This window comes from Saimiri boliviensis, chromosome 1 (assembly GCF_048565385.1).
Source record: "Saimiri boliviensis isolate mSaiBol1 chromosome 1, mSaiBol1.pri, whole genome shotgun sequence".
Taxonomy (NCBI): Eukaryota; Metazoa; Chordata; class Mammalia; order Primates; family Cebidae; genus Saimiri; species Saimiri boliviensis.
This window is the reverse complement of record NC_133449.1, coordinates 143436889-143462831: the sequence shown is the minus strand read 5'-3', so window position 1 is coordinate 143462831 and position 25943 is coordinate 143436889. Positions and strand designations below refer to the sequence as shown.

Sequence of the window (25943 nt, the reverse complement as noted above, 5' to 3'; positions counted from 1 at the left end):
CATTCTTGAGCACTCCACCCCCATGACCTGATCCCTTCCCACCCACCTCCTGATATCATCACATTTCACATTGAGAGTTAGGTTTCAACATTCAGACCATACCCTAGAGCGATTCAGAGTGTGGGCTTTGGAGCCAGGCAGATGCAGTCCCACCACTTGGATACAATCCTGGGCACCTTTGGTAACAATGTAACAGTTACAGTACATGCTTTGTAGGGTTATAATGAGAACTGTGTCAGCCAGGGTGACACTGTATTAGGATAACTTGAGGAGAGTTTATATAGGGACTACTACATCTACAAAGAAGTGTTCAGGGTTCAGGGAAATACAAAAGACAGTGTAGGGCCCTGGGACTGTGATACCACCCAGGTGTGAAGCATGGACAGGGCATGGTGACCAGAAGCTGGGGACACAGCAGGCGGGGGTGGGTCAAGAGGGCTGCTTAACAGGACATAGAACCTTGTGTTGAGAAAAGAGTCTGTTCTGCAGTGACGTGGCTGGGACAGGGGCTGGGAGAATACAAACTCTGACCTAACTTCTTCCTCTCGCCTGTTTCTGCCAGTGATCCTCATGGGCCAAATCCTATCGGAAGCCACTGGGCTTCAAATCAGCCTCTTGTGGCAAAAAGCAACGTGGAGAAGGTGGGAGAGTAATCTGGGGCAAATGGAAGGTATGCAGTCCATGGATTTAAAAGCAGTAACACATAGGAAAGCACTGGGCATGTAACTAGCACCCAGTCACTGTTTACTGCAATATTATTATAGTATCAGAAGAAACCAAGAGCTGTAGGAAATGAATATAGTTATTTATTTTTGCCAGGGTGACCTGCAGAATATTCACGGAGGAGGTCTGCTTTGAGTTGTGGCTTGGAGAGACGAAGAAAATAATAGAGCAAACATTGACATGGCACCTACTATGTGCAGGTACCATTCTGGATGCCGTACATACATTAATTTGTTGAATCCTCATATCCACTTTATGGGGTAGGGACTGTGATGGTTAATACTGTCAACTTAATTGGATTGAAGGATTCAAAGTATCCATCCTGGCTGTGTCTGAGTGTTACAGAAGGAGATTAACACTTGAGTCAATGGGCTGGGAAAGGCAGACCTACCCTTAATCTGGGTGGGCACCATATAATCAGCTGTCAGCATGACTAGGATATAAGCAGGCAGAAAAATGTTGAAAAGAGAGACTGGCCTAGCCTCGCAGCCTACATCTTTCTCTCAGTGCTGGATGTTTCCTGCCCTCGAACATTGGACTCCAAGTTCTTCAGTTTTGGAACTCGGGCTGGCTCTCCTTGCTCCTCAGCCTGCAGATGGCCTGTTGTGGGACCTTGTGATCATGTGAGTTAACACTTCATAAATTCCCCTTTATATATATATTCCATTAGTTCTGTCCCTCTACAGAACCCTAATACAGTACCATTATTACCCACTTCACAGATGAGAAATTGAGGCAGAGAGAAGTTAGATAACTCAGTGAAGGTCACACAGTTATAAGTAGTAGAACCAAGATTTGAACCAGTTTCAAAGAGGGTGTGGGAGATGGCATTTGTTTCTTAGGCACGGTGTTGAAAAATACATGTAGAGGAGGCAGCGAGTCATCCAGATGGACCAGTGTGGGGTTTGTGCTGGAGAATGGGGAAAGATTAAGAGAGAAAGGACCAGAATGATGGGTAAAGGAATTTATCCTTCATTCTGGGAGGCTCTGGGAAGCCACTGAGGACTTCAGAGAAGAGAAAGGCAATCACAGTGGGCACCGGAAATTTATCTGTGTGCAGGGCGAAACTAACCAAGCAGGGAGCAACTGGAAACCAGGCAGTCAGCAGGAGGATACTGCAGAGGTCCAAGCACTAGGTGATGAGGGCTTGAATGAGAGTGACAGCAGCCTAGATGCAGGGAAGAGACAATGGAATTGCGCTGTCAGGGAAGCTCAGCAGGACTCAGGGACTGAAGTACTGGATGTGCCAGGGAGGGCTGAAGAAAGAGAAACAGATGGGAGGTCTGGGAGCCAGGTGATAGGTGAATGATAGTATCAGATGAACCATTCAGCCACACTTAGTGTACACGTTGGAAAAGAAGTGTACGTCAGCCAGTCTCGTGTGTGTTCTTTGGTTACAGTGCAAATGTTAATAAGTCACACCATTCCCACACACCACAATCAGTTGTGAAACAGCGATCTGTTTTGCAGTATCAACTCCTTGAAAATGTCACTTGTGAGCCTCGAACAAGGATGGGGGTGGATTCGAGGACTGCCCCCTGAGGTGGTGAGAGGACCAGGGTTGCAGAACATTGTGAGATTCGTTCTGGGGCAGCTGGAAGGATGCTTGGTTGCCCAGCGACAAAGCTGCCTCCACAGCAGCCTTGGTTTCCTGCAGTCCTGGACGCATCTCATTAAAAGGAAAGAGGGATGGATGGCCGACACATTTTCTCAAGTGGCATTTTCAATGTCCCAAGTCCTGGTATCTTGTTTATAAGTGGCACTTACAAAATACAAGGGAAAGAAAAAAAGGTGGGGAGAGGAAGAAAGGTCTCCTAGGATCTCAAGCATGCAATGTGTGGATCTTGACTCTCTGATTTCAGCTTGTCTAAGAGACGGGGTGCAGAGCCTCCTTGAAATCCACCTGAAATGAATTAGCCTGAAGTAAAAGTAGGTGTTTATCTCAAGTCATTGCCTCAAATAGCTGACTACCTGTTGGAAGAAGGGTCTGATCGATGCAAACCAGAGCAGTCGTGCGTGAGCTGTTACACAGCGGTTAGTATCGATCGGAGCTAAAGGCTGCCGATAGGAATGTGGAGGAAACTGACAGGCAGAGAAGAAGGAAGAAGGAAACAGGCTTTGCTGGTGGCAGCCGTACAGAGGAAAGCCGATAAAAAGTCAATTCCACTTAACTGAATGGCTGCTAACTAAATATTTTTGGGGCCGGAGCCTTCCCAGGTAGCAGCTGGAGCATCTCTGTTCTGGAACTGAGACATCAAGCGAGAGCTGGGCATCCGCAGGCACGATCACTGGGCCCTGGTGATGGATGCGGGAAGAGGGATGCCCCTGGATGCAGACATGGGAGGTTTTGGACTCAGCCAAGCTGACTGGGGCACTCGAGGACCGCCGCTGACCACGGAGCACTGCTGACAGGCGAGAAAGGAACAGGATGCAGGCTGGATGTTATGGAACAGGTGCTGAATAATTAGTTTATTTAAAACCCCAGTGCTTTTTCCTGAACTTCAGTAAGGGCTGTTGAAACTAACGGCTGCAGGGAAAGTTGGGCAATGGCAGATCCTATCACAGGGATCAGCAGAATGATGCCATAGAGTGTAGTTAAGAGAATGGCTGGCGACTTATTTTTCTGAACTTTTATGTATTCGGAAGGATTGTAATTCTTTTTCTTGAATTGGATGTGAACACGTAACTTGTTTGGCCAATGAAATGTGAATAGAAGTGATGCATGTCCCTTCTGGGTAGATGGATTTAATTACTGGTGTACAACCCTCCTGTTCTTTGCTTGCTACTCTGATCCTGGGTACTAGTATTGATATGGATAAGAGTGAAACTGTCTGGAATGTTAAGCAAATGGACAGATAGTTTTCCAAAACTGAAACGGATTTTGTGTGAATAAGGAATAAACTTCTATTGTATCACATCACTTAATTTTTTGGCTTGTTTGTTACCTAGCATAACTGAACCTTTTCTGACTGAAACAAGGGGGCTGGGTTTTAGAAACCTGTTTCTACCAGTTGTTAGTATTTGGGTGATTTCGCCTATTTCTTAATCCATCCAAATCTTGTTTTATTTATATAAAGCACATGAAAACAGCAACAGCAATACAAATTACCATGTGCTGAATGCTAACAGGTGCAGGCATGGCAAAAGTGATGCATACATTAACTTGAGTAATTCTCAAACCATGTGAAGAATCTATTTTTATTTTCATTTTACGATGATGAAACCTCGTGCTCAGAGAGGTTGAAAAAATTCCCCATGGTCACATCCCTTATAAATGACAGGCAGGAATTCAAACCCAGGCAGACCACCTCCAGAGCACTTTTTCTTAACCATTTTTTTATACTGGCTCTCAGCTTGGGTACATAATAAATAACACCTAGTATAAACCCAGGAATAAATTCACTGACTGACTCATACTCAAGCACTCTATATGGGAGAAGAAGGAAAAAAAAAGGTAACATTACTTCTTATCTTTTACCATTTCATACTCCTTTTTCTCTTACAAGCCTCTGTAGGATTTGATCCTGTCTGAAATATCCTTCTCCACTTGTTCCCAAAATCCTGGTTATTTCTAAAACTCCAGATCAATTCCTCAATCATTTGTGATACAAACAAGGGAATTCCTTAGCACTGGAAGGGACCATCAGAAAATACCTTTCCGAGGAGTTTCTCATCTATATAACAGGATAACACTAATCTCGTGGGGCTGTTGTTTTTCATTTTTCAAGAACATTACTTACTAGGTCCTAGACACCATGCCACATGATTATATATATCTATAGCTATATATCTATATATCTATATCTATCTATCTATCTATCTATCTATCTATATATCTTCATAACAACCCTAGGAAGCTGCTAATCTCTTATCAATTGAACCCCAAAAAGATTCCCTGGGAGAAAGGGGTATTACACCGACCAAGTACCTACCTACTTTGGGCTAAGTCTCTCCTTAAACCTTCCCCACACTTCCAAAGGGGATACCACTGACCCCAGATGACCGGGGGAGAAACTGAGCCTCAAAGAGTTGAAGTGGGCTGGGCTTGGAGGGGCACACCTGTAATTCTAGCACTTTGGGAGGCTAAGGCGGGCGGATCACTTGAGGTTGGGAGTTTAAGACCTGCCTGGCCAACATGGCGAAATACCATGTCTACTAAAAATACAAAAATTAGCCAGGCGTGGTAGCCGGTGCCTGTAATCCCAGATACTCGGGAGGCTGAGGCATGAAAATTGCTTGAACCTGGGAGGAGGAGTTTGCAGTGAGCCGAGATCACACCACTGCACTCCAGCCTGGGTGCCAGACTCTGTCACCAAAAAAAAAAAAAAAAAAAAAAAAAAAAAAAAAAAAAAAAAAAGAAGAAGAAGAAAAAAGAATTGAAGTGATATCTAGTGTCAGTCTCTACCTCCTCTGAGCCTGTATGGGACCATTTCATAATTTTGAGGAGTAACAGCCTTCTAAGTACCTTAACTAGGGGATCATCTTTGCCCTCTGCTTGTCAAATGCTGGTTACTTGAGAAATGCATTCAGTTTACTGATACATCAATGTATTGATGTGTACAGTGTGTGCACGTGTGTGTGGGTGTGTGCGTGCAGATGTGCGTGCGTGCATGTGCGTGTGTGCCTGTGTGCACACGTGTGCAATTGTGTGTGCATGTGGTGTGTGTGTGCCCACTCACCAACGCCTGTGCTCAGGATCCTTTCAACCGATATTTTGAGTATGGGCTAAGAAGAGTGTGCTCAGGCTATTCTAAGTTTCTGTACTTAATGCTCGGCAATTTTAATAAACCTCATTCCTTTAGGTAGTCAACTTAATATTTTAAATATGGTTTTAATTAACCATCCTCCTCACGTTTAAGGCAAAAGCAGGAAAAGACGGAAAGCATCTAACCCGAGAGCACTGCCAGTGATTCCACTCTTTGTGACAATGAAGGCCAGAATTCCAGAATGCGGAGGCGAGAGCTCTTCCAAAATTGTTTCTTAGGGCATGGACCTCTAATGCTTAAATCATTTCAAATTTCACTGGGTTCTGTTATCCCAGCACAGACTGTAAACATTTATTTCTGGGTTTTCCCAGAAATGTGTCTTATGGAAGGGATTAGCTGTTTACGCGTGTAAAGTTCCAAAGGTGAGCTCTCTAACCTAACCCACATAATTAAAGTGGAAAATTCTTGGTGGAGGAAAAAAAACACATCAGGGAAAATACCATGTTTGGAAACAGAGCTGTACTCCTACAGTTTCAAGAGATGGCTCGGCGTTCTTGGGCACTTAATTATATCCCATCTTGCTGTGTGCTCCAATTCTTTCATCCTTTCCGTCTTTCCAGATGATCCCACATCCCTGGCACCACACACTCTTCTCCAAGAGGGTCTACAATGTCTAGATGTGCCTTGAGATGGTAGACAACACGAGGACAAGGAGAGTGATATTGGCGTGGAGCTAGCAATTGGGTTTACACTATCATTTTAAAACATGATTTCATTAACTTTTCAAGTGTGGGGTATGTAGGAAAGAAAACAACAAAGAACAAAAAACGAGTTTTGTTTGTTTGTTTGTTTTAGGCAGCGTCTCATTCCATTACCCAGGCAGGAATGCAGTGGTGCGATCTCAACTCACTGCAATCTCTGCTATCCAGGTTCAAGTGATTCTCCTGCCTCAGCCTCCCAAGTAGCTAGGATTACTAGGCATGCACCACCACGCCTGGCTAATTTTTTTGTATTTTTAGTAGATACGGGGTTTCACCATGTTGGCCAGGCTGGTCTCGAACCCCTGACCTCAGGTAATCCACCTGCCTCTGCCTCTCAAAGTGCTGGGATTACAGGTGTGAGCCACTGCAACTGGCCCCAAACAATAGTTTTATAGTAATAAATCCTGCTGGCATAAAGCAAACCTCATTTGTGGAGCCAGGTTGGGAAACTCGGATATAGAAAAGTACAAAATGAAGATGAAAAATCCTGTTATCCTCACCCTAGCCAGATCCACTTTTGTACAAAAACTATTACTGTTAACATTTTCTTGTCATTCCTTCCCTCAATTAAAAAAAAAAAAAAGCACACTCACAGCTTAATGGTAGCAGCACCAAGAAAGCCCTGTTTCCTGCATCTAGTCTATGCTGTCTGCTATAATGCTTGATGTTTGACCACTGCAGATTCAGAACTTTCCATGTCAGTAGAGTACACTTAAATTATTTATTTGATTCAAATATATTATTTATTTATATTTTTACTTATTTATTTTTTAAGACAGAGTCTTGCTCTGTTGCACAGGCTGGAGTGCAATGGCACGATCTTGGCTCACTGAAACCTCTGCCTCCACGGTTCAAGTGATTCTCCTGCCTCAGCCTCCTAAGTAGCTTGGACTACAGGTGTACACCACCATGTCCAGCTAATTTTTTTTTTTTTTTTTGAGACGGACTTTCGCTCTTGTTACCCAGGCTGGAGTGCAGTGGCGCGATCTCGGCTCACCGCAGCCTCCGCCTCCTGGGTTCAGGCAATTCTCCTGCCGCAGCCTCCTGAGTAGCTGGGATTACAGGCACGTGCCACCATGCCCAGCTAATTTTTTGGATTTTTTAGTAGAGACGGGGTTTCACCATGTTGACCAGGATGGTCTCTATCTCTTGACCTCGTGATCCACCCACCTTGGCCTCCCAAAGTGCTGGGATTACAGGCTTGAGCCACCACGTCCGGCTAATTTTGGTATTTTTAATAGAGACAGGGTTTTGTCATGTTGGCCAGGCTGGTCTTGAACACCTGACTTCAAGTGAGCTCCCTGCCTCGGCCTCGCAAAATGCTGAGATGACAGGCATGAGGTGCCATGCTGGGCCCAGATACTCTTATTTAAAAATGCAGATGGCAAGGGGCAATATTAGACGTTTGTCATCCACCCCACCACAACAGCAGCTTTGTGTCTTAGCTGGGGGTGCTGGTTTTGGAGTTAGACACCCTCAGCTCCAATTCAGGTTCTGTTCCTTGCTGGCTCTCATTAACTTCTCTGTGGTCTCAGTTTCTCTCTCTGTAAATTGGGAGTAATAATAGGATTTGCTTTCTAGGGTCGACCTGAGAATTCAGTGGAAGAATACACGAAAATACCATGAGAACAAGTCAGTGCACAACATTTTAGCTACTGTTCCTGTTATATATAATGAATGCCTAAGTATAAATCATTTTAAAAAACAACTGCCCTTTTGAAGTGCTTAATAAACACAATTCAAGGTTCAGAATGCTTTATGTACATGACTCATACAAGCTTTCATTCAACCCTAAGGAAGGGTTCTAGTAAAAAATCCCTTTCACAGAGGAGGAAACTCAAAAGCAAAATGTAACTTGCCCAGGGTCATGCAGACAGGTCAAGCTGGGCTTTGAGGGCATGTCTGATTCTTCCTACTGGACCAGCTACGACAAGGTAGTTTTAAGAGGGGAGCACAGAGAGACCTCAGGACCCGGAGATGCTAGTCAAAGTGTGAGCTGACGCAGTGAGCATCACAGGGTGGGAGGGGTATGCAGAGGAGAGAGCAAAGCATCAAAGGAGCTTTGCCCATTACCTGGCTTTGCCTCGGGCCAGTAGAAGCTCTGATTTTCTTTGTGGTCTCCAGTGCTGCCTGCAGCAGGGTGTCACCAAAAGCCACAGGATCCGAGTCCTAAAACTAGGTACTGTATTCCAGTTCTACTACACATTCTATGACCTTGGCAACTCACATCCCTTTCCCAGAAAGTTTCATTTTCTGGGAAATGGGGATCAGAAATCTTGGCTCACCTATCTCATGGAGCTGTTGTGAGGCTCAAATGTTTGAGGATGTGTAACTGCTCAGTTAACTAGAAAGCACTGGACAGAGATGCTAGATGTTATCACTGGCTTGATGCATCCTGTGACGCAAGAGGGATGCAGGCTCAGTGTAGTGGCTCACACCTGTAATCCCAGTGCTTTAGGAGGCCAAGGTGGTAGGAGGACTGCTTGAGGCCAGGAGTTCAAGACCAGCCTGGGCAGCATAGTAAAACCCCATCTCTATAAAAACTTTAAAAATGAGCCCCATGTGGTAGGCGACAACTGTAGTCCGAGCGACTTGGGAAGCTGAGGTGGGAGGATCACTTGAGCCCAGGAGTATGAGGTTACAATGAGCAATGATTGCACCACTGTACTCCAGCCTGGGTGACAGAGCAAGACTCTGTCTCAAAAAAATTAAAAAAAGCAGGGGGATGCACTTGGTCCTTAAAAACTTTGATTTAGGCCAGGCGCAGTGGCTTACGCCTATAATTCCAGAGCTTTGGGAGGCTGAGGTGGGTGAATCACAAGGTCAGGAGATCGAGACCAACCTGGCTAACATGGTGAAACCCCGTCTCTACCAAAATTTCAAAAAAACTAGCGAGACATGGTGGCACATACCTGTAATCCCAACTACTTGAGAAGCCGAGGCAGGAGAATCACTTGAACCTGGGAGGTGGAGGTTGCAGTGAGCTGAGATTGCATCACTGTACTCCAGCGTGGGTGACAGAGCGAGACTCCATCTCAAAAAACAAAACAAAACAAAACATAACAAAACTTTGATTTAGAAAGGACCCAAACTTGTGCCTCCCTCGGGAAATTTTTATGGGGCCAAAGATCCTGGTATTGTCTGGAATCAATTCAAGAAGAGGGAAAGAGACTGGGGGCCTGGGAGATGAAGGTATTATGATAGCAGTTTTTAGGAACACGCCGTAATGAGCTCTCTTATCCGTACTTGCACTCCTAGCAATTTGGGGCCAGCTGGGGACTGGATGATGTCCTCTCTGATGCACTGGAATTTGTCCTGCTTTATGGTCTGGTCTGCTATAGGACCACATATCACACAGAGACACAAAGCAATTGACAGCATCGCGGCCATTCCTTACAGATCCAATATCCTGTGTCTAGGCTGTATTTCAGGCCAACTTCTAGTGAAGTGGATCAATGTCTGAAGCACATAATGTAACATGAGTCTTCAAGAGTTTGATTAATTGTGTCACAGTCACAGCCTCAGTTCAGGTTCAACCTTTTAAAAGTTTTATTATTGAATAAAGTGATCAATCAGGAGGAGAGGGAAGACAAATGCTCGACGTGGGCCATCTCTCCCTCGCGTCTTCGTCAGCAAGCGTTCTTCTCCTGGTCAGTGTGGCCGGATTGTGATGGAGAAATTCATGAAGACACGTAGCGGAGCAAACTACGGACCACCAAAGAGTGCTCTGAGTGGAAGGCCAGTGGCTCCAGGGCTGACCAACCCTGGCTACACGTGGGAGGCCCCTGGGGGGTTTTAAGAAGTTCAGAGCCCTGTATCTCACCCTCAGAAGTTCTGATGCTTTTGACGTAGGGCATGGTCAAGGGACCTCCTGGGGATTTTAATTCGTACCTGAGTGTTATGGGTGGAATTATGTTCATAACCCCCAGTATCCCAAAATGTGACTGTGTTTGGAGATAAGACCTTTAAAGAGGTAATTAAGGACTGGGTGTGGTGGCTCACACCCGTAATCCCAGCATTTTGGGAGGCTGAGGCAGATGGATCATCTGAGGTCAGGAGTTGGAGACCAACCTGAGCAATACGGTGAAACCCCATCTCCACTAAAAATACAAAAATCAGCCAGGCGTGATGGCAGGTGCCTGTAATCCCAGCTACTCAGGAGGCAGAGGCAGGAGAATCACTTGAGACTCTGTCTCAAAAAACAAAGAAACGAAAGAGGTAATTAGGGTAAACTGAGGGCATATGGGTGGACCCTAAACCAACCAGTCTTTTTTTTTTTTTTTTTTGAGATGGAGTTTCCCTCTTGCTGCCCAGGCTGGAGTGCAGTGGCACGACCTCTGCTCACTGCCACCTCCACCTCCCAGGTTCAAGTGATTCTCTTGCCTCAGCCTCTCAAGTAGCTGGGATCACAGGCACGCACCACCACGCCTGGCTACTTTTGTATTTTTTGTAGAGACAGGGTTTCATCATGTTGGTCAGGCTGGTCTCAAACTCCCGACCTCAGGTGATTCACCCTCCTCAGCCTCCCAAAGAGCTGGGATTATAGGCGTGAGCCACTGCACCCAGCCAGACTAGTGTCCTTTTAAGAAGAGGAGATTAGGACAGAGACGCACAGAGAAAGACAACGTGAACACCGTGGAGGACGACGGCCATCTACAAGTCAAAGTGAGGGACCTCAGAAGAAACCAATCCTGCCAGGGCCTTCCTCTTGCACTTCTGGCCTACAGAATTGCGAGAAAATAAATTTCTGTCACTTAAGCCACCAGTCTGTGGTACTTTCTTTGTAGTATTTTGGGGGTTCTTGTCTACCAACTTCTGTTTTCTCCATCCCCAGAACCCTCTCTTGGGCCATATCCTGTTAGAACCGGCTCTCACAGTAATCCCCAAGAAGGTGTTAGCTCAGCTTAAGGTTTTAGCTCTCCCACAAGTACCTATATTTTAATATGGGATTTTTTTTTTTTTTTTTTTTTTTTATGATTTGGAGTCTTGCTCTGTCACCCAGGCTGGAGTGGCTCACTGTAACCTCCGCCTCCCGGGTTTAAGCAATTCTCTGCCTCAGCCTCCCAAGTAGCTGGGATTACAGACCTGTGCCACCAAGCCAGGCTAATTTGTGTATTTTGTTTTTTGGTAGAGATGGGGTTTCACCACCTTGGCCCGGCTGATCTTGAACTCCTGATCTCAGGTGATCCGCCCGCCTTGGCCTCCCTAAATGCTGGGATTACAGGCGTGAGCCACTGAGCCTGGCCTTAATACGGAATTCTTAAAGGTAGATTACCTGGAGTAATCTAGGTAGCTGAGATGCATCTGGACTGATGGCTTTCCAGTCATCACTGCTGTGCTGAGAGCCAACACTTAGGTACCAAACCTTGTTCCAAGCGCTCTCTCTGTCTTTCTATACTATCTACGTCTATGCCTTCGTCTATATCTAATCTTCAATTGTTGAACCCTCCCAATAGCCCTATGAGGTAAGTGTGCTTAAAAGAAGAGGCTGAGGCACAAAAGGCTTCAGTAATATATCTAAGGTCTTACAGACAGTAAATGGTAGAGCTACGATTTGAACCCAGGAAATCTGCCTTCAGGTACCGTGCTTTTGACCACTCACCTCTCAAATGACCTCAGTGGCCCCTTCCAGGGTCAGAACAGACCTTGAGGACTTGCTTTGTTTTTCTAACAATAGCTGTTAGGGACCTTCCCTGTTACATCTAAGTGAAATGCCAGGACTGTTCGAAGGATAGTATCTTGAATCAATAAGCACATCCTTAAATAACCAATAAACTGTATTATAGCTTAGCCGAGAAATCTTGCAAAACAACTTTCTACTTTCTATGAACACTTTCTATGCATCTCTCCATCTCAGAAGGCCGAGAGAGCATACACCCTTGCAATGCTCAGTACACATGGAGTTCATTCACCAGCTCAGTATGTACAAACAGCATCAGAAAGAACAGATGGAGTAGACTAAATGTTAGTTTGGGTTCCAGGACATTGGACAGAAGGGAAGAGAAAAAGGATTTATTTTCATTCAGAGATGGGAATTAGGACGAAGTCCTGATGGGACTGTCCCTTATCCAAGGACAGAGAAGGAAGGAACTCTTGAATGTAAATGACCCATTTCAAGCTTCACACCCTGCTGCCATTTTTAGTTTCCAGTTGCTCTCCTCTCTCTCTTAGAGGCTGCCAACTTATGGCCCAGGAACTGCACGTTGTATGTGGAACTCCTTTAACATACCAAATAAAGCACTATTCTATGCGCAGATGTTTGAGTTAAATTGATTGCCAACATTCAACATTTTTTTTTTTTTTTTGAGACGGAGTTTCGCTCTTGTTACCCAGGCTGGAGTGCAATGGCGCGATCTCGGCTCACCGCAACCTCCGCCTCCTGGGTTCAGGCAATTCTCCTGCCTCAGCCTCCTGAGTAGCTGGGATTACAGGCACGCGCCACCACGCCCAGCTAATTTTTTGTATTTTTAGTAGAGACGGGGTTTCACCATGTTGACCAGGCTGGTCTCGATCTCTTGACCTCGTGATCCACCCGCCTCGGCCTCCCAAAGTGCTGGGATTACAGGCTTGAGCCACCGCGCCCGGCCCAACATTCAACATTTGAGATATTTCAGGTTAAAAAAATAGTTCCAGCTTCTCTTAATTGAAAGCTTTGGTTACACTGGGCTTGGGAAACGTCAGCTAGAGTTGAGTAGCAGCTGCCTTTTAGGCTGGGCATGGCTTCCACAGCCCCTCCCTCCTCCTACTGCCGTACACTAGGCTCATTTGACTTATATCTATTCTTTGCTTAAGCCATGGTGCCACTTGAGTTTGCCTCCTTGGGTATTAAAGAACTCCTTTCCTTTCCTTTTTCTTTTCCTTCTTTGATTCTTATGTCTTCCATAGCAAGGAAGGAGATCTCTGGGACTCCATTTTTGTCACTCTGAGGACATCATTCTTCTGCCTTGTTTTTGAAATTTGGGGTGACCCAAACTTGACAGTCTAGTTCTTTGGTTCCCAAAGAGAGTCATTCTAAACAATCTATTAGGTTGGTGCAAAAGTAATTGCAGTTTTTACCATTGGTAATGGCCAATGGGCACAGTGGTTCATGCCTGTAATGCCAACACTTTGGAAGGCCGAGGCAGGCAGATCACTTGAGGTCAGGAGTTCGAGACCAGCCTGGCCAACATGGTGAAACACAGTTTCTACTAAAAATACAAAAATTAGCCGGGCATGATGGTACATGCCTGTAGTCCCAGCTACTTGGGAGACTGAGGTGGGAGGATGACATGGACCCGGGAGGCAGAGGTTGCAGTGAGCTGAGACTGCACCACTGCCCTACAGCCTGGGTGACAGAGCGAGACTCCATCTCAAAAAAAAAAAAAGGTCAAAACCACAATTACTTTTGCACCAATCAAATAAGACAATTCTGGGGGTGGAGGGAAAAGATGCTTTCTGCTGGAGATCCTGACTATATTTATCTAATGGCTTCTACAATACTCGTTGATTTGCATACTTGTGTAGCTAGCAGGTCTTGGAGCAGCATAAGCCTCTTGCCCACTAGATAATTCTGTTGCTTAACAAACCATAACAGCTTTGATTACATGGAAAATGCTAGCAGTAAATGATTGGAAAATGATTTTACTGTTTTCTGTTATGGAAACTCACATGTAGGGATATTATGGAACTGTCTTGAAATTTCTTTTGCCTTCTAAATGTAAAATCACTAGACTTTGATATTTCAGCAATTCTACATTTTAAAATATCACAGCTGATGAGATCAATGCTGCTTTGTAAGTACCTACACTGCAGAGACTAGCCAGTGCTATCTGGATAAAGTAGACAGTGGGTAGGTGTTTGTAAGCCTCTCATCTACCCTTTTCTTTTTCTGCACCAGAATTGTTGCTAGACTGACTTCTCATTGACGAAAACTTTACATCAAAGCTCAGGAACTGTAAACCCACGGCAGCCTGGAGTACGGAATGTAGATGTTGAGATACACACTTCAGTTCCTGGACGCAGTAATGAAATCGCCCTCGGAGTTCTCACGCCAGCGTTCAGCTAGCTGCAACTTTCTCCTGCTTGCCTTCTAAGGAGATTAAGAACGGACATTTTATTTTGTTTCCGTTTTAGTTTATTTGAAAGTTTTATGATGTCTTGGTTGAGTGGCTCGTGGGACTTGCAAATAAACATGCTGCTTTTAAAAATGGCAAGTTGTTTTTATTTATTTCTTTTAGGTGCCCAGTGACCTCTGGGTATATTGGGCAGCTTTAAATTATAATTAAAATAATAACTGTGGTCCTAAAACAATAATAGATGTTGAATGATAAAAACACCAAATTAGGATGTTCGGAAAATCTGTATGAAGGAAGCCAGAGAAAGCATGGAATTAAAAACAATTATCCTTGTGGCAGTGTGACCAAAGGAAACTTATCTCAAACAGCAGCCTTGTTATAATTTCTGTTTGGTTTTGCCTTCCTATAAGGCTACTCAAAAAATTTTTTTGTATTTGCAAGATTTAGGGTGTTGGGGGTGGGGAGTATCCAGTTCTTTAGTTGACCTTGTTATGACTTTATAGGCAGAAGAAAATAATGAAACCTGCTTGTCATCGGAGAAAATCCCTGTATTCTAATGATTTCTTGACAATTTCTCAAGTCCATGGGCACAATCAGTAGAAGCTGACATTGTGTTTCGCTGGATGCCAAATCCTCAGAGTGCTTCTGAGTCCCTCTAAGACACACATCTGCATTCCTCCATCTGTCATCTTAGCTCATCTTCCTCTCCCAACTGTTCTTAAATTAAATGACTACATCTAATGGGAGATTTTCTCGTGAAAGCTTATGAGAATTTGTCTGAAGACAAATTAAAACATTGCAATGTAATCACCCAACTCCACTCACTGCTTGGCTGGCCCCAGTGGCTACTTTTACCCAAAGGAGTTAATCAACATTTGGGCCCCATACAGAGAAAAGCAACCAGGAAGAAAACTCATTCAAGAGGAGATGGAATCCACCCGCTGATGGCCAGAGGGGTCAGGGATGAAGACTGGGTCTGCTGGTTTCAGAGAGAGCTGTGAGATGTGCCAGGGCTCCAAAGGCCAGGGCAAGAAAAGTAGGAGGCAGGGAGTGAAAGAAAACAAATGTCTAGTTCTAGAGTATCATGGCATGGCCGGGCGTGGTGGCTCAAGCCTGTAATCCCAGCACTTTGGGAGGCCGAGGCAGGTGGATCACGAGGTCAAGAGATTGAGACCATCCTGGCCAACATGGTGAAACCCCGTTTCTACTAAAAATACAAAAATTAGCTGGGTGTGGTAGCATGCGTTTGTAGTCCCAGCTACTCGGGAGGCTGAGGCAGAAGAATCACTTGAACTTGGGAGGAGGAGGTTGCAGTGAGCTGAGATCACCCGCTGCACTCCAGCCTGGCAACAGAGTGAGACTCCATCTCAAAAAAAAAAAAAAAAAAAAGAAGAATATCATGGCATGATGGCATGATCCTTAACCCCAGGGATATGAAAGTTCCCCTTCTCTTACCCTTCACTCCCCACCAGTGAATGAATGTGTTTGCAGTTGTTATAGGTCACCAGGGTTGATCGGGCTGCTCAGCATGGCTGGTCATTGCCCCCAACCTGTTTTGTTTTTTTTTTTTTTTCAGATAGGGTCTCACTCTGTCACTCAGGCTGGAGTACAGTGGCTTGATCATGCTTACTGCAGCCTGGACTGCCTGGGCTCAAGTGATCCTCTCACCTCAGCCTCCCAAGTAGCTGGGACCACAGGCACATACCACTATGCCTGGCTAATTTTAAAAAACTTTTTTGTAGAGATAGAGTCTCACTATGTTGCCCAGGCTGGTCTCAAACTCCTAGGGTCAGGCAATCCTCCTGCTTCGACCTCCCAAAGTGCTGGAATTACAGGTGTGAGCCACCGTGCCCAGCCTGGTCATTGCCCTTTTATTCTCTTACTACACCATGTGAATCCTTTTCAACATTTGGTTGGAGGGGACAGCAACTCGAGCAATTCCTCCTTATAGGAATTTATCCTAATGAGACAATGAGACAGATTTACCAAGAACAAAGATGTCCATTGCATCGTTGTTTACAACATCACTGCTCATTAATAGGGAATTAGCTAAATCAACAGTGGTACATCCAACACTGGAATTCAATGCAGTCATTACAAATAAACTATGGAAAATCATCAAAAATTATTGAAAATCTATAACCCACTGACATTGTATATTGCTGCAGATAGCATGTATGTTATGATGCCACAGATGTGAAATAAAACAGATGTATTATGTGTATGCATAGGTGACATCTGATAGGATGAAGTCTGGGTTAACTGTGTTTACTTCTGGGTGGTAGAGTTTTTGGTGATTTTAATTTTTATGCTTTGATAAATTGCTTACAGGCATTGTACATTATCTTTTAATTAGAAAAATAAAGTCTAAAGCTAGGTCTATATTTGAGAAAAACAAAAAAACAAAAAAACAAAAAACCAGCCTTGGTTAATGGTATGTGAGTCATTGCGCCCTTCTCCTCAAGTCTCCAAACCTAAAAATTTCCCAAGGCATGAAATCCTGGGAAAGAGCTTCGGCTGGGTCATGACGGGAACAGGGAGTTGGTTGCCCTGGTGACGCTCCAACTTCTATTTCCAGGTTATGACAGTCTAAATTGATAATCATTTCCATTGAAACTTTATGCTCCTTACTAAACATTCAAGGAGCTTCCCTGGATCAATGCTTTCAGTTCACCCTTGTATCATCTTTGTAAGGCAGAGGTGGGTAGGAAATATGAAGACAAGTCTCCTAATCTCAGGACTGGCGGCATCAGTGGCTACGGGGCTTGAGGAAGACCATGGTACTGATGAGGCTAGCATACTGGTTCTCAATCTCTCTGCCCAGTGTTTCTCCCATGAACTCCTAGTGCTTCACTTTCGGAAGTGAGATGGAGCCAGCCATGGCAGCTCACACCTGTAATCTCAGCACTTTGGGAGGCCACAGTGGGAGAACGGCTTGAGGCCAGGAGCTTGAGACCAGCTTCGGCAACATAGTGAGACCCTATATCTACAAATAATTATAAAATAAGCTGGGCGTGATGGCACATGCCTATATTCCCAGCTACCTGGGAGGCTGAGGTGGGAGGATTGTTTGAGTTTGAGACTGCAGTAAGCTATGATCATGTCACTACATTCCATTCTGGGAGAGAGAGTGAAACTCTGTCTCAAAAAAAAAAAAAAAAAAAAAGGTTTAAAATAAAATAATCTTTTTAATAACTCAGGAAATGAAACCGAAACCATCTGTGTCTTTTTGTGTAGGGATGTTCAAGAGTTGGATTATAACTGGGTGTGATCAAATGCTCATTAAGAGGAATATTTTTGGACCTCTGATGGCCATCACTGGTCCTGATTCATACTGATCTGCTGAAAGGGTGATCTCAGGGAAGCCTGGAGGTTGGGCTAAAGGTTTCTGTTCTACTATTAACTGTGGCAAACAAAGGCAAGGGTTAACCTGACTAGGTCTTAACCTTTTCATACCTAAAATGAATGGGGAGACTGGGCATGGTGGCTCATACATGTAATCCCAGCACTTTGGGAGGCCTCGGTGGATGGATCACTTGAGGTCAGGAGTACGAGACCAGCCTGGCCAAAATGGTGAAACCCTATTACTACTAAAAATACAAAAATTAGCCAGACGTGGTGGCATGTGCCTATAATCCCAGCTACTCGGGAGGCTGAGGCATGAGAATCAATTGAACCCAGGAGGCAGAGGTTGCAGTGAGCTGAGATTGTGCCACTGCACTTCAGCCGGAGTGACAAAGCGAGACTCTGTCCCCAAAACAAACAACAAAAAAAACACGAATGGGGAAAGAAATCTTGACCTTACCCTCCCCAAGGCATCATTTAGAGGATCAAGTGATGGAAGAGATAAGAGGCCCCCATCTCTTTGACTTCTCCCTAGCCTTCTCAAGAGCAGCTGGTCACCCCACTCCACAGCATATTCTTGTAATATGCTGCCACTTACACTATACATCTTGAGGTTTCTGCCACCCAGTGGGGCCGTGAAATAAAGTCAAGAATATTTCTGATTCAATGTAATACCACACTTATGACTTAATACCGTAGTTTTCAATAGATGTTGCTGACTGGGTGAATGGTTCAGAAATTCAAAGTTCTCCACCAGTGGAAATGCATTACAGATGGTAAGAGTGAAACTCATGGAACTGTCTCACTCTGAAATAGACAATGTATTACCCATTTAAAAAAGCTCACACACTTTCTGAGATTGTTAGAGCGCGCAGAATGACAAAATTAATTGCTGACATTTGACGGATCGCTTTGTGCCAAGGGCTTTGCTCATCTCTTTAAGTAATTTTTTTGTTTCAGAGACAGGGTCTCACTCTGTCACCCAGGCTGGAGTGCGGTGGCTCCGTCATAGCTTATTGTAGCCTTGAACTCCTGGGCTCAAGGGATACTCCCACCTCAGCCTCCCGAGTAGCAGGGACTACAGTTGTGCTCCACTGCGTCAGGCTAATTTTTAAATTTTTTGTAGAGACAGGGTCTTGCTATGTTACCCAGGCTAATGTCAAACTCCTGGGCTCAAGTGATCCTCCTGCCTCTGCCTCCCAAAGTGTTGGGATTATAGGCGTAAGGCATAATATCATGCTCAGCTGAATAAAATTTCTCATTTAATTGTACCACCCTCCCTTGGAGGTAGGTGCCATAATCTCACTCCAGTTTTTCAGATTCTGACGCTGAGGATCAGGAGGTAGTCTGTCCATGTAGAGAAAGAATAGGTCTGGAAGCCACTTCCCAGCCTGTACGCTTGATCTCTTTCCTGACTGTGTGTCTGAAGCAGATTTACAACAAAGAGAAGGGTGGTTTAGGACCTGTTTATTTTCATTCTAACTCAGGATTTATATTGAGTTGGCTTCTTGCAGATGCTCTTTCAACCAGCCCATGTTGGGCAGCTAACACTGAACGAGGCCAGGATGAAGGCTCGGACGGGTTGCCCGTCATCACCCTGCCTTCTGACAGTATCATCCACCTTCAGAGCATTGACTCAAGCATGGTCCCTCCTTTGTTTCTTAAATGTTCCCAGTTTCTTGTACTTCCCTCTCGGTTTCCTCTTAACCAGCTGAGTGACAGAAACTCAATGCTGACCACTTCATTAGCCGATGACCTTGTTCCTCTGGCCTTCTGCCCTGCCTGCTCTCCTGGGCAGGTTGCCTTACGTCATAAGTCGCTGTTAAAGGTCAGGACCTCTGAGCCATCAGCAATAGGCATGTTGTTTTAATATATATCCAGAGAAATCAGGCCTGTCGGATCACATTAGGTCCTATTTACTGACTGCACACCAATACCCACCATAGAGAAGAACTGTTACCTTTGAAATACAATCATGGCTAGTTACCAGTGGGTACAGAGGGGGGATTATATCCCATTAGTGAGGCCCTAGCAATCTGTTTCTCCCTTCATTGGCAGGGCTACCCTTCTTCCTGTACAGAGAAAATCCTTACAAACAATAGTCACCTAAAGGAGTGAGGCTAAGAGATACATTGTATTTTTAAACCAGATGTGTTAATGAGTGCGTGAGGGGTAGTGTGAGATGTGGTAAGTCAATGCCACAGGTGCCGGTGGGAATTGGCATGGCACTCCAGCTAGCAGATGGTATGATCATAAAATGATAAAGTTAACAGCTACTATTCATTGAGTGATTATAGGCATGAGATTAAGCATTCTATATGCACTAGCCTGTCTGATAGTCATAATATCCTTATAGGTCAGATACTACTATGTCCATTTCATGGATGGAGAAACTGACGTTCAGAAAGGCCCAAGATTGGTCGATATTCACAAAGCAATTAAACGATGGGGGTGGAACAGACTCCAAACCTGCTGCTAGTCCCCAGGCTGCCATGATTCTGCCAGGGTACAATTTGGTCTCTTCTTTCGGGTAGGGTTTTAGGAGGTGTTTAAGGAGAACCATATTGCCATTTCCCTTCTAGGGAGGGGCCTCAGATATCTCATTTGATGCAAAAGACTTTCTTTTCTTTTTTTTTTTTTTTTTTTTAAACTGAGTCTGGGAATAAGCCAACCTTATTTCTCCCCTTTCTTCTCTGGGATTGGTTTAAGTGCATTCTCACATCCCGTGGGAGTCTGGTTGGACAGATCCCTTGATGGAGGTTAGAAATAGCTCTCATAGCCTATTTTTAAGGAGAGCATGATGTTAGAAAATGAGGCAGGAAGGACCCCGAGAAGAGAAGGGAACTCACCAGGCTGGAGAATAAGGCCAACTTCTAACAAATGCTTCACCAAGAAATGCTCAGAGAAGAGAAGTGGGAACATTGACAAAGATGACATTGGCAGAGCCATAGTAGGGCAGGTGAAATTGCTTTTTTTCCCCCCGTTCACCCAGACAGCATATTTCTGACACATTCATCGTGTTTTGCCCACAGAAATCTCAGCCAGGGAAGGTAAATGCTGTTAGCAAACCCACTGCTAACTAGAGAAATACGACCTGGAAAATGCACACAGAAATACCTGCTTGTCTCTTTCTTGAAACCCCAGGCACACTGCGGAGGTGTCTAGTAACACTGCAATTTCCTTTGAACTGTTTGGTTTTGTTTGGCGGCCTTATCTGGCTGGTTAGTCTTTTTGGACTATGTTAACCCACCTGGTATACCATTTTCTTTCATTGAGAAACGAGAAAGATGGAACTCACCTCTCTAACTCTGGCAAAGCTGAACACCATCCAGTGGGGCTAGGCTCGACTTCTGGGGTCTGTAACTTACATCTTCCGAGCTGGGGAAGAAAAGAAAGGACAAAAACACGGTTGGGGAGACGTTTGGCAAATCTTTATAGTCCGAGTGGTTAATGAACGAGAGGATTCTCCCATTGCTTTTGACTTACTTTCTTTGGATGGAATTTGTTTCTAGGGTGAGGGTTTATTCGAGTCATCCCCTCATCAGCCAGTGTCATAAGCGAGTGACACAGTCACCTGTATTCACTTATGCTGCCTAGGCGGCAGAAAAGCACATTCTTGGTTTTTTTGTTTTTGTTTTGTTTTTTTTTTTTGAGATGGAGTCTCACCCTGTCACCCAGGCTGGAATGCAGTGCAGTGGCGTGATCTCAGCTCACTGCAACCTCCGCCTCCCAAGTTCAAGCGATTCTCCTGCCCCAGCCTCCTAAGTAGCTTGGATTATAGGCGTGTGCCACCACATCTGGCTAATTTTTTGTATTTTCAGTAGGGATGGGGTTTCACCATGTTAGCCAGGATGGTCTCGATCTCCTGACCTCACGATCCACCCACCTCAGCCTTCCAAAGTGCTGGGATTACAGGCCAGAGCCACCGTGCCCGGCCCAGAAAAGCACATTCTTGAACTGTGAAAGGAGTTTTTAAAACTGCAACTCAGGGTAGCCAACCCAAGACAGCATCTGATATTAATTAAAAATCATAAAACAACTTTGGGAGGCCGAGGCGGGTGGATCACGAGGTCAAGAGATCGAGACCATCTTGGTCAACATGGTGAAACCCCGTCTCTACTAAAAATACTAAAAATTAGCTGGGCATGGTGGTGCGTGCCTGTAATCCCAGCTACTCAGGAGGCTGAGGCAGGAGAATTGCCTGAACCCAGGAGGCGGAGGTTGCGGTGAGCCGAGATCGTGCCATTGCACTCCAGCCTGGGCAACCAGAGCGAAACTCTGTCTCAAAAAAAAAAAAATCATAAAACACTCTTAAATCGAACTAAAGAAATACCGGTAGTGGGATCCGGGCAAGGATGAGGAAAACTGAAAGTGAAATCCTAGGCTCACTGACTGTGACCGTGAGCCCTCGGGTTTCTCCCGGCCACTGCCTTTCTGCCTGTCCTTTCCAGGGAAAGGATTCAAATGGTGTTAACTACTGAACACTTGCCTCGTTTTCCATTCCTCTTTCCCTGGGTAGCTGCGGTGAGTTAGCTGCCGAGATGCAGCCCTGAACCTATCCATCAAGTCTAAGGAAGAGAGAGTTAGAAAGGCAAACATTATCTGGAATCAATATCTTTACAAATCCAAAGGAAACCCCAGCTCCCGAAGGGTTAAGCCAGGGAAGGAAAAGCCATCAGACTGTTTAGTGAGCTAATGTTTTTATTGATGGGGGAAGCCTTTAAGTCCCTAACAGGAAAAGTGGGGAAAGTGGCAGATTGGCTGGAGAGAAAGGAGAAAGGAAGGAACATCAGATGCTACACTCTGTCCTGCCCCACATATCCAGATCCCTGACATCCATCGAATGCAGAAGACACTCCCTAACCTTGAATAATATTCAACCCAAAGTGTTTTTCCTCTCTCCTGCTCGCCCCTCCCCGCCGAGCGGAAGCCACATCTTCCCCTAAAAACTTGGCTATAATGCACATCTCCGGCTAATGCCTGCACTGAAGAGCCTATCTTAATTTAACAACTGTGTTATAAAGTACATCTCAAGCTAACATTCCTGGGATAATCTATATTTCAACCTAACTACCCTGGCATAACACTTCAATCTAATTCCTCCACTGTGAAGTACGGTGCAATCTAACACCCTCATATAATGTACATTTCAGTCCACTATTTTGTATTTTGTAAGCCATATTTCGATATGTCTTTTCCATTAAGGAGCAGAGCTGTCTGGTGACAACAGCTATCCCGGTGCTGAAAGCCCCCATGGTTCGCACATCGTCCCGCGGTGACAGGCTGCTGATGGACATGCTTCTGAACTTTCACCTTTGCCATCTTAGGTTCAACGAGGCATGTGTCTGTACTTCAAGCCTAAGCCTCCTGTTGGGGGAGCTGACCAGAGAGCCCCGCTCCATCCTGGCCAGGCTTCTCTCGAGCTAACCAGCAGGGCGGGCCATCTCAAAAGATCAGAGTCAGGGGTCAGGGTGTAGCCAATGTCAGGGTCCAATGCCAGGGGCCAATGTCAGGGTCACAGGTCAGGGTGTAGCTGCTGGCTAATAGAGTGTCAGCTAACACTGTTGTCAAATTGCTGGGCTAAAAGACAGTGGCGGGCTCCCGCTGAGGACCTTACCCTGGGGGGAGGGGACTATTGGCTTTATTGGAAACCTGCCAGTCTCAGAGGTGATGGAAGTGGCTGATCACAGCTAAAGACTGTTTGATTGTTGATGGAGAGCCAGTTCTGTGGTTGGTCCCTAACTGAAAGGCCTGCAGAGCCGCTTACTGATGACTGAGTTTTCCACTTATGATGAATTTCTCTTCTGTTTCACATGTAGCTGGATTTCCATTCAGTCGTGGAGGTGGATTGCGGTGAAGCACAGACACAGACTTTCTAGAACCAAGAGCCATGATAGGTGACACTGTCACTGACTTCTGGGACGGCGCCAACCTCCCACTGACAGTTGAGTGGGGCTGATTGGTTCTTGAAAGGAAAACAATCCAGAATGAATTGAAAAGTAGATAGAAGAGGTCTTGCAAACCCAAGACAGTTGAGCAAACATAAAAAGAAGGCAATCAATGTGTTCTGGAAGAGATTTAGTGTTCTAACTATCAATAGCTCAGCTGCTAGAACCCGGGAGGCAGAGGTTGCAGTGAGCTGAGATCATGCCATTGCACTCCAGCCTGGGCGACAGAGTGAAACTGTTTCAAAAAAAAATAGAACAAAAAATAAAAAACAAAAATTAGCCTGGCATGGTGGCGCGAGCCTGTGGTCCCAGCTACTCAGGAGGCTGACGTAGTAGAACCGTTTGAACCTGGGAGGCGGGGGCTGCAATAGGGTGCCAAAGTTTCAACCTCAGGCAGGAGGAAGAAATTAGACTTCTTTATCTACAGGTGGGGTGTAACCAGGCTAGTAGTGCCATTAAATATTTGATGAAAATGAGGTCACTGAAGTGGAAGAATTCCAAAATTTCCCGCTAGAGTTTGAATTTAAGGGAGACAAAAACAGGAGGAAGAAAACAAAGTATATAGATTAAAAAAATGATCTTTTGAAAGGCATATGGACCACGGAGGATCAGCTAATACAAACCCCAACGCAGCCTGCTAACACAGACAATAAATGGCTAGAAAGCACGAATGGGAGAACGGCTTGTTGAAATTGCAAGGTCATTCTCCTCTTGAGTTATGCCTTGGGAAAACCGATGAACGTGGTAGTACGAGTTTTTAAAATTCTTTTCTTCTTTTTTTGAGACAGCGTTTTGCTCTATTGCCAGGCTGGAGTGCAGTGCCACAATCCCAGCTGACTGCCAACTTGACCTCCGAGGCTCAAGCAATCCTCTCACCTCAGCCTCCCGAGTAGCTGGGACTACAGGGGCCGCCACCAAGCCCAGCTAAATTTTTTATGTTTTTGTAGATACGAAGTTTTGCCATGTTGTCCAGGCTGGTCTCGAACTCCTGGGCTCAAGCCATCCATCTGCCTTGGCCTTCCAAAAGTGCTGGGATTACAGGCGTGAGTTACCATGCCTGGCTGGTAGTACTAGTTCTTAAGTCTCTTATTAATAGAAGTAGTAAAACGTCCTTGGGTGCAAAGTGAGGTTGGGAAGTCAACTGGAATTGTTTTTCTTGGAAGAAAACAGGTTAAGGGTGACATCAATGTCCGTCCGCCGTATTCCATGGTAGGATGAGCCATGCTGCTTTGGTCATGGCAATATGGTGTGATGGTGTATGGGGAGACACTGGCATGACTCAAGGTATTACTTTTACCTTTTTAAGCCTGTTTTCTTCACTGTTAAAGGGGATCATGCCATCCACCCAACACAGGTACGATGGGGATGAACTCGGAAGTAGAACTGCTAGACAGTTAGATAAATTCAACCTTCAAAACACAATAGTTTCCTTTTGCCTTAAACCATAGCCTGAAGCCTGAGCAACATAGCCAGACCATGTCTCTACTGAAAAATATTTAAAAATAAAAAAATTCGCCAGGCATGATGGCATGTGCCTGGAGTCCCATCTACTTAGGAGGCTGAGGTGGGAGAATCACTTATGTCCAGGAATTCCAGTCTGCAGTGAGCCATGATCATGCCACTGTACTCCAGCCTGGGTGAAACGGCGAGATCCTCTCTCTGACAAACATAAATTAAAACAAAAACAAAAAAGCATCACCTGGGCTTTTTGATGATGGACATTGTTAAATATGAGATGTTGGATGATAGATGTTCTCTTTGTAAGCAAGAAAAACTAGTATTTATTTACAAAGTTTAGGCAAACTTGGCTGGGCGTGGTGGCTCACACCTGTAATCCCAGCACTTTGGGAGGCCAAGGGAGGCAGATCACCTGAGGTCAAGAGATCGAGACCATCCTGGCTAACATGACGAAACCCTGTTTCTATCAAAAATACAAAAAATTAGCCGGGCATGGTGGTGTGCGCCTGTAACCCCAACTACCCTGGAGGCTGAGGCAGGAGAATTGCTTGAGCCTGGGAGGTGGAGGTTGCAGCGAGCCGAGATCTTGCTATTGCACTCCAGCCTGGGCGACAGAGCGAGACTCCATCTCAAATAGAAAAAGAAAGAAAGAAAGAAAGTTTAGGCAAACTCCACTTGACCACAGGGAGATGACTTAGCCCAGAGTTTAGCAAGCTATGGCTGGGCAGGCTAAATTTTGCCCATGGCCCACTTTTGTAAATAAAGTTTTATCAGAACACAGCCATACTCATTCATTTATGTATTGTCTATGATTCTTTTTGTACCACAACAGCAGAGTTGAGTTGTTATGACAGAGACAGTGTGGTTTGTGAAGCCTAACACATATTTACCATCTGGCCCTTTATAGAAAACGTTTGCCAGCCCTGACCTACACCAATGGAACACTCT

At 45.1% G+C, this 25943-nt stretch overlaps 1 protein-coding gene across 1 annotated transcript in view; it reads right to left on the bottom strand.

Annotated features, from left to right (window-relative positions):
• Positions 1–20959, bottom strand: part of ZFHX3 (zinc finger homeobox 3) — a 377665-nt gene extending 356706 nt beyond the window's left edge. Inside the window, exon 1 of the mRNA XM_074405623.1 lies at positions 20888–20959. The gene's annotated coding sequence lies outside the window, so the exon portion shown is untranslated. The remainder of the gene's footprint in view (positions 1–20887) is intronic.
• Between the last annotated feature and the right edge of the window lie 4984 nt (positions 20960–25943).